Source organism: Raphanus sativus, unplaced genomic scaffold (genome assembly GCF_000801105.2).
Source record: "Raphanus sativus cultivar WK10039 unplaced genomic scaffold, ASM80110v3 Scaffold3161, whole genome shotgun sequence".
NCBI lineage: Eukaryota > Viridiplantae > Streptophyta > Magnoliopsida > Brassicales > Brassicaceae > Raphanus > Raphanus sativus.
In genome coordinates this window covers 1-12,096 of record NW_026618468.1, presented here as the reverse complement: position 1 = coordinate 12,096, position 12,096 = coordinate 1, and the positions used below count along the sequence as shown (strand labels likewise).

The 12,096-nt window shown below is 32.7% G+C and overlaps 1 long non-coding RNA gene and 1 pseudogene across 1 annotated transcript; both read left to right on the top strand.

Moving 5' to 3' along the window:
- Window positions 1-1,104: 1,104 nt before the first annotated feature.
- Window positions 1,105-1,498, top strand: LOC130506372 (uncharacterized). Its single transcript, XR_008941995.1, has 3 exons — window positions 1,105-1,118; window positions 1,199-1,329; window positions 1,414-1,498. It is a non-coding gene; the product is annotated as an uncharacterized LOC130506372 (long non-coding RNA).
- A 998-nt stretch (window positions 1,499-2,496) lies between these two features.
- Window positions 2,497-5,257, top strand: LOC130506373 (probable beta-1,3-galactosyltransferase 1; annotated as a pseudogene).
- The last annotated feature ends 6,839 nt before the right edge of the window (window positions 5,258-12,096 follow it).

Sequence of the window (12,096 nt, the reverse complement as noted above, 5' to 3'; positions counted from 1 at the left end):
TTTCTTCTGTAAATTATTTTTTTACTTTTAGAAATTTATGAAATCTGAAACAAACAAATTATCATAAATTAAGTTGTGAGCATTTCACAAAAGGAAATTTGATGTTGATGTTAAAATAACATTTTCTATTGAAATCTTAACATTGTTTTATCATATGTATTTCAATATATATAATTTATTTTACTTATAGAAAATGCCACCAAAAAAATAAGATTAGTAATCAACAAAATAGACCATCAATGCTATTTGAACCGAGCTGGCTTTGAAAATTTTAGTTATTGGAAGTTTATCACTAAAAAAATATCTTTTTAACTAAAACAAATATATCATATTGTTTTATTTATATAATCATAAAAATAGAATAAAAAAAATAATTGTAACTAAGAACATTTATTAGTGTGCTTTAGACGCCAAATAAGTATAGACCGGCACTGCTTAATGGCGCTAGCAATCTCTTTGGTCCTCAACATGTAACAGGAATTCTTCACTGTCACGACTGGTCCAGTGCTCCAGTTTCATGGTTGTTCAAGGATCATTACACGCATTACGGTCTAGTTAAAACCCGTGTTGTCTTCACAATCCATAATTTGGGAATTTGGGGCTGGTGGCCATTGGCAAAGCCATGACATTTGCAGATAAAGCGACTACAGTAAAGTCCTGATCAAATTTATGCTCTTTAGAATATATCTGTTTACAAATATAAATTCACTCTCCTCTAATCATCATATAGGTGTCACGAACGTATGCCAAGGAAGTAGCTGGAAAACTCTGTAATCTCTCCACATTTATACAAGTTCCACGGAATAGTAAACGGTATCGACCCTGATATATGGGATCCATATAACGATAGCTTCATACCCGTAAGCTTTCATCACATCCCTCTCCTTGCTATACATCATGTGTAATGTTGGAACTCTTTGTATATGTTTTAGGTTCCTTATACATCAGAAAACGTCGTAGAAGGCAAAAGAGTAGCCAAGGGAAGAACTGCAAAACAGGCTTGGACTACAGAGTGCTGATCTTCCTGTAGTGGGAATCGTTTACGCGTTTAACTCACCAAAAAGGAATACATTTGATCAAGCACGCTATTTGGCGTACCTTGGAAACGCAATGGACAGGTTCTTTTTTCTCAAAACCTTTGAAAAGGTTCTATCATGAACATTTTTCACAATCCTTACACAAGTTTTCTTGAAAGCAGGTTGTGTTGCTAGGTTCAGCACCGGATCCACGGATCCAAAACGACTTCGTGAACTTGGCAAACCAATTGCATTCTACTCACGGTGACAGAGCTCGGTTGTTCTAACCTACGATGAACCTCTTTCCCATTTGGTAAAGAGATAAAATATAACAGAACCGTTGTTTCATTCTACTGTGTTGCTCTAAGTCTTTTTGTGTGTGTTATTACGCTTGAAGATATACGCAGGGGCTGACTTTATTCTTGTACCGTCCATATTTGAGCCGTGTGGGCTGACACAGCTCATAGCCATGAGATACGGCCTGTTCCTGTCGTAAGAAAAACTGGAGGTAACGTTTTTTTTTTAACTATGATTAGAAGCTTTAACCTGATTCCCTTAAGACCGAGCTGTATGGTTTAATCTTTTGTCCAATATGTAGGACTCTACGACACGGTTTTTATGTGGACCTGTTATGATATGAAAATAAAGAAAGGGCACAAGCTCAAGTTCTAGAACCTAATGGCTTCAGCTTCGACGGGGCTGATGCTCCTGTGTGGATTATGCTCTCAATAGGTAAAAACAAACCAAAAACTAAACTAAGTACTCTCGTTGACTGGATAACTAACTATTAACGGGTGGTTTTTCCTTTTATTGCAGGGCGATATCGGCTTGGTACGATGGGAGAGAGTGGTTTAACTCACTGTGTAAGGACGGTGATGGAGCAAGACTGGTCATGGAATCGTCCTGCACTTGAGTACATTGAGCTCTATCACTCTGCACGCAAGTGAGAAAAAGGATAGTAGAAAATTTATCTTTGTATGTACAGAAATTAGCTTTTGGTTCTTTCTTTCTGTTAATGTTCCCAAAGAATTTAAAGTAATTCTGAATAAAATAAAGATAAGCAAAGTTTGTTTATCACATATACCACTGTTTATATTTCTCAATTGATTGCTATAATTAGATTTTTTTTAAAGAAAAACCTTAACCTGACCCCCCTTAAACTGTAACTCTTTCAGCTGCAGTTATCATTTGAATTAGTAACCCAAAATTGTCATCAGTTTTGACATTTTTTAGTAACTCCTAAAACTATCATTAGAAACGTCATCATCGTATTTTGCCAAACGGTTACCCTTTTTTATAGTGATAAAAAATAATATTTTTGGTGTTTTGTGTTTATTCTTTCTTCATGCATCTCTCACTCTCAGGTATAGAGAGAGAGAGAGTGTGTGAAGCGAGAGAGAGTCGGAGAGATATTCCATCAAACAGAAAAGAACAGACCCACACAAAAGAAAAAGAAGCTTGAATCTTTGATTTTTTTGCATTGACTACTCTAGGAATTTGAGCTCTTTTCAGCTAAAATCAGAAAATGTCTTTCAAGAACAGGGGAGGAGGAAGTGTTGGAGATTACTACTACTTTACTCCAAGAAATGTGATTTCTAGAAACTCTCTGTTTTTCTTCTGCATCGCAAGTTTCTGCCTTGGAATGTTCTTCAGTAACAGGTAAACTCTATCTCACTGTTCATGTCCGATTCTAGCTTTTATTCTATGGAGTTTAAATCCAGTCTATGTTTTCCTTTTCGTTACTAAACTGCATCTTCTTGGGACTAAATCTGCTTTTGATTTCTCCACAAAATTTTAGAGTAGATTTCTCAAGTTTAGAATTTTTGTCGGTGTAGACGTACTTTTTTCAGACAGGTCTATCGTCTCATGTTTCTGTGTAGCTTTTGTTAAGAACCAATCACCAAACATGCAGGAGAAAGAAAAAACTACATCTTATATTTGCTTATCAGATAGATTTTGATCAAATGGTGGCACCATGTAGAGGATCACAGAAATAGTGGATTCTGTTTTGGCATCAATTTGGTTTCTTCATTCCAATCATGGCGTGGATTGTGTAGAAATAGAACAGTTGATTGGCCTCAAGTATGAAAAGAACATAGAGCTTCCATCTTATTTGTTGCTATATGTCACTGCGAAACTCAGTGACTTGATCTGCATTTTGACTCGGAGTTTTGTTTGTTTTGATCTTTTTATGGAGTTAAGGGTTGTAACTTGTGTATGAGAATAGGGGTGTTGATGATAACGATGATGATAATGGGTTTTTGTATTAATATATCAGGATGTGGAATGTACCTGAAGCTAGAGTCATGTCAACACTCTCCAAACTAAGCTTAAAATCTGGTGACTCTGTTCAAAACAAAAATAAAAGTAGGACTTCTGTTTATTTGGCATAACCATTTCTCTCACTTGAATTATCGATATTTCATTGTTTTGGTTTTGTGCGTTTTTTTTAGCAGGTTTTGGAATATGGTAACAACACTATCGGGTAAACCCATTTGGAAACTTCACCAGATGTATCCATGAACGATTGCTGTATATGTTTTTTAGAGATGATGCTAAATATATATTCAAAAACAAATTGCAGGATCTTAGATAAATCCATTGCCAAGTTTGGAGATGAAACTGGTAGCTGCTAGAGCAGAGCGGGAGTCATTGTCCGGGAAGTTTAACATTTCCAAAGAAGCCAAGAAAAGAAAATACTTCATGGTCATTGGTATTAACACTGCCTTTAGTAGTCGTAAAGAGACGTGACTCTGTTCGTTCAACATGGATGCCACAAGGTAAAGGCTGTTTTTACCCAGTTGCGTGAAGTGTAAATAAACCGGGAAAATGTAAATTTTTCTTTTTGGATTTCTAAACAATTGTTCAGGAGAGAAGCTTAAGAAGTTGGAGGAAGAGAAAGGCATCATTGTTCGCTTTGTTATAGGACACAGGTACAAAGGAGAAGTCATGTTCTGTAGTGAAAAATAAAACTGAGCATTTAAAACATATAATTATGATGCTTTTCTGATTTCAGTACGTTGTCTCTTGGCGTTCTTGAGAAAGCTATTGAAGCAGAGGAGAAAGCATATGGTGATTTCTTGAGACTGGTAAAACTTAATTCTCTTGTGATGTTTATTTGTTGTTTCTTTGCTACTTTTTGTATTAAAGGCTTTAGAAAACAAAAAACAGGAACATAGAGAGGGATACATGGAGTTATCAGCCAAGACAAAGACGTATTTCGCTACAGCTGTTTTCCTTGTGGGACGCTGAATTCTACATCAAAGTTGATGATGACGTTCATGTGAATCTTGGTATGAAAAAAGTAATCAAATGCTTTCATCTTATATTTGTATATTATTTCATCCATTTTCTTTTGGTATCTTTTTCTTTGGCAGCTACTCTCAAGGCGACTTTATCAAGTCACCGGAACAAGCCGCGTGCTTATCTTGGATGCATGAAGTCCGGTCCTGTCCTAGCAATGAAGTAAGTGAAAACCCTACTAGGTTCTTATACTAGATACAAGCAGCAGCCTAAAAGTAAAATGTTTACACAACAAACAGGGGTGTGAAGTACCATGAACCGGAGTATTGGAAGTTTGGAGAGATCGGGAACAGGTATTTTCGCCATGCCACGGGACAGTTCTACGCTATTTCTAAGGATCTAGCCACTTACATATTGATCAACCAGTAAGCTCGTTTATATAACCTTTACAATGCAACCAGAAATGCTTGGGAAAAAGACATCTAATCTTATTTTATATTCTTGAATAAAGGGATTTATTGCATAAGTATGCGAACGAGGATGTTTCATTGGGATCTTGGTTCATAGGATTGGACGTTGAGCATGTTAATGACAGAAAACTTTGTTGCAGCACTTCTCCTCATGGTAAACACTGCTTAACAGTTCTGGTTTGGTTTAGTATGTACAAGTTACCGGTTTTAATTTTACTTGATTTTTTAAATAGTTTGGATAGTAACGTTTAATGTTGACCAAAAAAAGATAATAACGTTAATTTGACAAAAAAATTATAACAATGTTTTCATTTTGGAAACGCAGATTGTCAACTAAAAGCAATGATGGGAGATGCTTGTGCCGCATCGTTTGACTGGAAATGCAGCGGAATCTGTCTGTCGGCCGAGAGAATGGCTGATGTTCATGAAAGTTGTGGTGAACCTGAAACTGCGTTATGGACACATTCTTGAAAAAGAAGAATAAAGAGAAACAAAAATTTCTTACTATATAGTAATAATTATACAACATGAATTTGACTTGGGAACTATTAGTAATAGTAGGGTTTTGGGTGAGAAAATGAATAAATGTATGCAAAAAATAGTGAGTGAAGTGGTTTATGTGAGGCGATGAAAAAATGGTTATGGTCACATTTGTTTGTCCCTATGACAGACAGATAGAGAGTCCCTTATTGTTGTTGCGCCTTTATTTTAGGACTTAATCTGTTACGGGACAAATGGATGAAAAAAAATCTACAACCACCAAAATTAATCTACATGGGATAATAGTTAAAAATTACAACATTGCCATTAATGAAAGAATAATCTGAGCCATTCGATTATATTTTCTCTCTTTAAACCAGAGCCATCGGATCATAAAGAAAAAAGAGAATCTGATATTTACGAAAATGCCATTATTGAAATATCAACCATAGCCGTTAGATCGTCTTGTCTACGATTTAATCTTAGCCACACGATTACATATGTATCTCCTTCTCTCTCTTCCCTCTAATCTCAACCACATGATCATTTATTCCTTCTTCAATTACAGCCATAGAATCTTCCATATCTCATTCATTAATTCGACTGGGTATAACTAGTATAACTCGTACAACTGAACATGTGAAGAAATTTTATAACTAGTATATAAATGTTATAATCTATAATAATATGTAGCTACTATACTAACCGGACTAGTAAATCATGTTTTACATGTGAAATAAACAAACAAATATCCTAATTTGTATATGATGACAAAATTCATATATTTTATTTGAGTTTATAAACTATATTAGTCATGTTATTAAGATAAAAAAAATATCAAACATATTTTTGCAAAGCTATAAAGTGAAAATATTGGTACAATCTCTAAGCCTAGACATATAAACAATTGGATCATTTTTTATTATATATTAAACAAGTATTACTGGTATAACTGGTACAACTTTGACATTTCATAAATTTGACAAAACCAATTTGGTATTTTATATGAGAAAAACAATCAAATATCTCAATTTGTATCTGCTCGTAAGTTTCTCTTAATTTATTTGAAGTTTTGGATTTTTTTTTTTGAAATTATTACAGAACTCCACAAGCTTACATGATCTACCTTATACTTTTAAGGTTTGTTAACTTGTTTGTCACTTAATTTTTAGAAAACATACATGAAATGTATTTTTATGAAAAATGATGATTTCATTGTAACCGGGCAAAGACATGTAAACATAAATAAGTGGTACAACTGATGTAATTGTATTTATTATATGGTACAACTGATATTTTACGATTTCACTGCCAAAGTACAACTATGCACAAACTGGTATAACTCAAAAACTAGTACAACTATGTATAGTTTGTACAACTAGAAAATTGGTAGAACTACTTGTTATTTTATATATTATAAATGACAAAACTGCCTTTGATGAAAATGCATTCTCAACCATTAGATCGTCTCATCTCTTTTAATTTGAACCACAAAATATTTTTTCTCTTCATCTCTCTTTCACTGGGACCCACTTTCTCTCAACCCTAGATCATTTTTTTCCTTGTTTGATCATAACCACACGACTTCTCTTATTTCTATGTATATAACTAATATAACTTGTACAACTAAACATGCAAACAAATGATATAACTAGTTAGATTTTGACCCCGCGCTTTTGAAGCGCGGAATATTTTTACGATGAAAAATTTCACTAATAATTTAACAAATTTTGGTTATCTTTAAAGAGTGTGTATTTAAAATATTTTTGCATTTAATCAGTATTTTTAAATTCAACCTGATTGTGATTATACCAGTTAATCCGAAGATCTGACAATTCAATTTATGTTTTTAAAATATTCATATTAAAAAATCACTAAAACCCGAGACTAACCGATTGAACTGATGGATGACCGATATGTAATCTAATTGGATTTAAATTGTAATAGTTTCATAATTTGTAATCTTATAATCGAAATTTTAAAGTTTACTATTTTGCAATTTATGAAATTACGACGTTTTTACAAAATTTTAAAAAGAAAATGATATATATAAAAACTAAGATTAATTATTGTATTATTTGGAAACATTGATAGTAGTATAAAAATATATGTTTGGAAACATTGATAGTAGTATAAAGAAATAAGTATATTGTTTGGAAACATGGATATAGTATAAAGAAAGAAACATTATTGACTTAATGTATGTTTAACTATAAAGTATAAGGTGTATTTAATTTAAAAACTTACAAAATAAATGTTAGGTCCAACAGAATGTTTCTGTTTTAAATAAGATAGATAACTGATATAATTGGTATTATAAATTATATAATTCATATATAATATACAATTAATGTAACTAACACGACTAATAAATCATGTTTTCCATATGAATTAAACGAACAAATATCTTAATTGGTTAATGGTGACAAAATTAATTTATTTTAATTGAGAGTTTTCAATATTTTGTTTTATTTACCAATGGAGATGTGGTTTCTCTCTCACGGTTCTGAACCTGCCTGGTTAGATTTGACGAGGACCACCGTAGACACCACCATCGAGCTTCTTCTTCTTTGTCATGACTTCACTCTTTTGTTGTATCTCTCTCTTCTTCTTCGTTGTATCTCTCTTCTTATTCTTCATTGTATATTTATTCTTCTTCGTTGCGGCACCTTTCTTTTCATAGTAGAGTCCTTTTTGTTCATCGCCGACACTCCCTCTCTCTTCTTTTTCCGGTGACTCGTGTATTTGGAACCATGGTTGAATTTTTTTCTGGCTCCGTATCTACCTTTTTGGTCTCGAGAGCAAAAAGATGAATATGATTTTTTCCGAAAATAGTACACACTAGTATAACTAGTACAACTTGTAACAAATCATTAGTCAAATTAAATATTATTAAAAATATATTATTCATGTATTTGATACATGCATGCGAGGAAGATTAGACCAATATGTCTTCTTGGTTCTACATCATCTTTTTTTATCATCTTATACGTGAAAACAAAAAAAAAAAATCACTATATTAATTGCAAAGTTGTATACATATTTTACTTGTATCAGTTATACTTGGTATACTAGTTATACTCATTATAGTTGTACTAGTTGTATTAGTAATACTCTGCGTTCTTCTTTATCTTGAATCTCATAAGAAAAAGATGAAATTTGATTCTAGATAAGATATAATTGATTGAACATGACTATGGGTTGATCGATTTGGTATAAGAAAAAGAAATTTAGTAGATTATTAAAGAAAATTTTTGATTTTGTTTTATGGTGGAAGAACATTAATGGAGAAGAAAGAAGAAGAAGAAGAAGATTAGGGTTAAAATTGCATCGGGTTTTAGGTCGGATTTTGGGTCTGGATCCGGGTCAAATCTGGATAGGATAGTCATGGCATAAACTAGTAAATATGTTTAATTCTTTAAGTCTTATGGTCTTTTCCCCAAATTTTGATTTATTTTTAATTTATTTTTTAATTAAAATTAGAAGTGTCCCATTCTAGATTTTTTCAACCCTCTTTGTCCCATACCAGAATTTGATCCTTTTATTTAATTCCCACATGTCCTCCTTTCTTGCTCCTCATTAAATCTTACTGCCACTACTTTTTGTTTTTGTCTTTTCTGACCTGTTTTTAAGATTATGTTAAGCTCAATACCAGCTCTTTTAACCCGTAATTACGATTGTATTTGATTTTGGTTTTAATATTTGAATTTTTGGAACAAGTCTGATGAATTTCAGGTAGACTCTCGCATCAATATTTATTTATTCGATCTATTGGAATTTTTTTTTCGATAAACCTTATCGGCTAATCTAGTTGGTTTCGAAAAAACTCATTTTACTACAAAATTACTACTACAAAGTGAATTTAGTCCGAAATACACCACATTGTTGATCCGAGTTTAAAAATCTTCTGACTAATGTCAAAAATAACCACTTGAATCGAAACTCAAACCCAAACTAATTAAATTTTCAGAAAAAAATCGAATCTAGGATTGATGGATATACTAAGCTCCAAGAGACTACAACTAGATTACAAACACTTGGTTGGTCTTGGGAATTTTGCTACCGTGGAGTAGTTTGAATTTTATAAGTTGGAAGCAACACTTTGATTCACATAGTTGATAACATTCGTTGTGGGAATATTAAAGAAACGGTATCCTTTTTCACTATATTATGAATAATCTAATGTATTTTGGAAAGTGTTAACATTTTGTCAAAAACATGCTTCCGGAAATGTTGAACGACTCGATGGAATTTAATAATAACCCCTATTGCCTACTGAGAGTGAGTCCAGAACAGACTTCATTATTGTTCTAAGATTAACATAGAGCGGATAATAAACCTTACACTTTTATTTAAATAACGTAAAAACAAGCCAATTAACTGTAGACAAAAGTGCAAATAACTACAAATCAAAACTTATAGTTTTTTTGCTAAAAATCAAAAACTTATAGTTCTCTGCATCGTTGCAAATCCTCGCGATAGAAAGCCACGACAACATTTTCATTCTAGCTACTACTCTTATTCTAGTAGCATGTCTGTACATTTTTTTGCTTAAAATTCCCTATACACTTTCTAAAAATAGAAGTTTTATATCGCAGTTGTACTTGGATTTTGGGGTCTGTGTCGCGTGACAACATACCTTCGGAGCTTGCAGAGCAACAAAAAAAATATTAAGACAAGACATCTCCAACCCAATTCTATTTTTTCCTCCAAAATAGAATAAAAGTGAGTTTGGAGTAGAAAATGTTCCAACTTCACTCTATTTCTCACTCCACTCCATAAATGGAGTAATCTAATTTTTTTTTGTTCATCACTCCATTATGGAGTGAGAAATGGAATGGAGTTGGAGCATTTTTACTCCATAATCACTTTTACTCTATTTAGAAAAAATGGTGTTTTACATTGGAGATGCTCTTAGATACTGTTCAAAATAGGAAACAATTTTTAAAAATTATATAAACATAACTTCACGGTTACACGGTTAATAAAACCATATTTCCATTTTGGTTTAACGTGATATTGGCACGGCTCAATCGAACAAAAACGATCTCTATCAAGTAAGAGTACGACTATTTGATTGAACCGCACTAATATCTCGTGTTACCTTACATCATAATTCAGCAAATCTCAGAAAATCAGGAAACAAATAAGTACCATAGACTATTAAACCATATAATAAGTAATATAAAAATGATGTTAGCACTGAAAACGTTACTTTACCGGTGAACATCATCGGATCCTTGCAGAACTCTTACTTTCAGCGACGTTAAAGACAAAAGTAGAATCAACGGAGAAAAAAGGAACGTGGCTATTTGAAAGATTGTGGGACTGCAAAGTGAAGAAGGAGAGGAAGTTATAAAATATGAAGATGGTTGAAGAACAGAGGCAAGGCAACATACTAGCATTAAATTAGACCAACAACCCCATACCAAAAAGGAGGTTGGCTTATTAAATTTGAATTGTTTCTATTAGAAAACTTTTTTCTTTTCAAAAATAGTACCATTATGTGTTCTTATTAAATTTAATTTTTTGTTATAGTGAGAAAAAAATTTGTTATAGTGTATATATATGTCCCTTATTACAACCGATGATATCAATTATGAAAACAAACTTAGATTGATTCCAGAACAAGGGTTTGCTGTAGCAGTGACCTAACAATTTGTTCTCTGAGAGCATCTAATTTATGGTCTAACCACTTCAAACTCTTCTAACCAAATCAATATATCTACGAAAAATGACGCATTATAATTATTTATAGTAATAACAACATATTATATGGTTTGCCAAACACTCGTATTACATGAACCGAACTAATCTATTTGTAGCCGACGAAATAAGCATGGCCATTGAGATATATATATATATATGTTGGTCACTAATAAGTATGTCTATTTCGAAACGGATTTTTTGATCCAATTCATAACTATCTCGGATTTTAATTTTATTGGCTTTTGTATACTGGTAATTGGTGTACGTATATATCTATTTTTTCTACAAAGTTATATATAAATAATACGTAATGTAACTATCTATGCTACCTGCTAGATAGCCGATTAGTTAAAGGAACAATGTTCCCACGAGCTTTCAGTTTACCAGTATTTATGAGGTTTGTAAGAGAAAGCAAGGCATGTTGGTGGGGTTCTGTCACACTCCAATTTACATTTGAATTTCGAAATTAATATGGCTCTACTTTCCAAATATTCTCCTCCCTGTTTATTTTATATATTGTTTTTTTAACTCGACATGTATTAAATTTTCGTAAAATTAAATGCATCATGAATTACAAAAAACCGTCGGAAAAAAATAGAAATATCTCTGAAAACAGTAGTCCAAAATAGAGAGATATTAACAATGACCATTAGAGAGTTATAGGTCCAAAATAGATAGATATTAACAATGACCATTAGAGAGCTATAGGTATTAAAACTGGAACTGATAGACTGATCATAAATTGTAGACATCCTGAGAAACATGAAACTGAGATAACGAAGAACCAATGACTTAAGCAAACCCAATTTTGAAAGAGTTCACCACCAAACCAAAACAGATGCAACATCTGTAAAAACATGAGCGGAAAATAAACTTACATCAACACCAGAGACCGTCACAAAACGGAGGCAGGCAGAACCAAAAAAACAAACACCTAGGTTCAAACGATCTTGAAACACTAAAGAGAAAAAAACTAGCAAAGATTTACAGGTTTTACACGCGGACACTCGTTAGACAGAATAGCGATCTACAGAACTAAACTGATCACCCTCTTCGCAAAAGAAAATATGGAAATCAAATCTACTGCTTCGTCTGAAAACATTCGCCCAATCCATGGTGGAGAAAGAGAGGTTTTAATAGATATCTCCACAATAAATACAACTCATACCGACGAAACC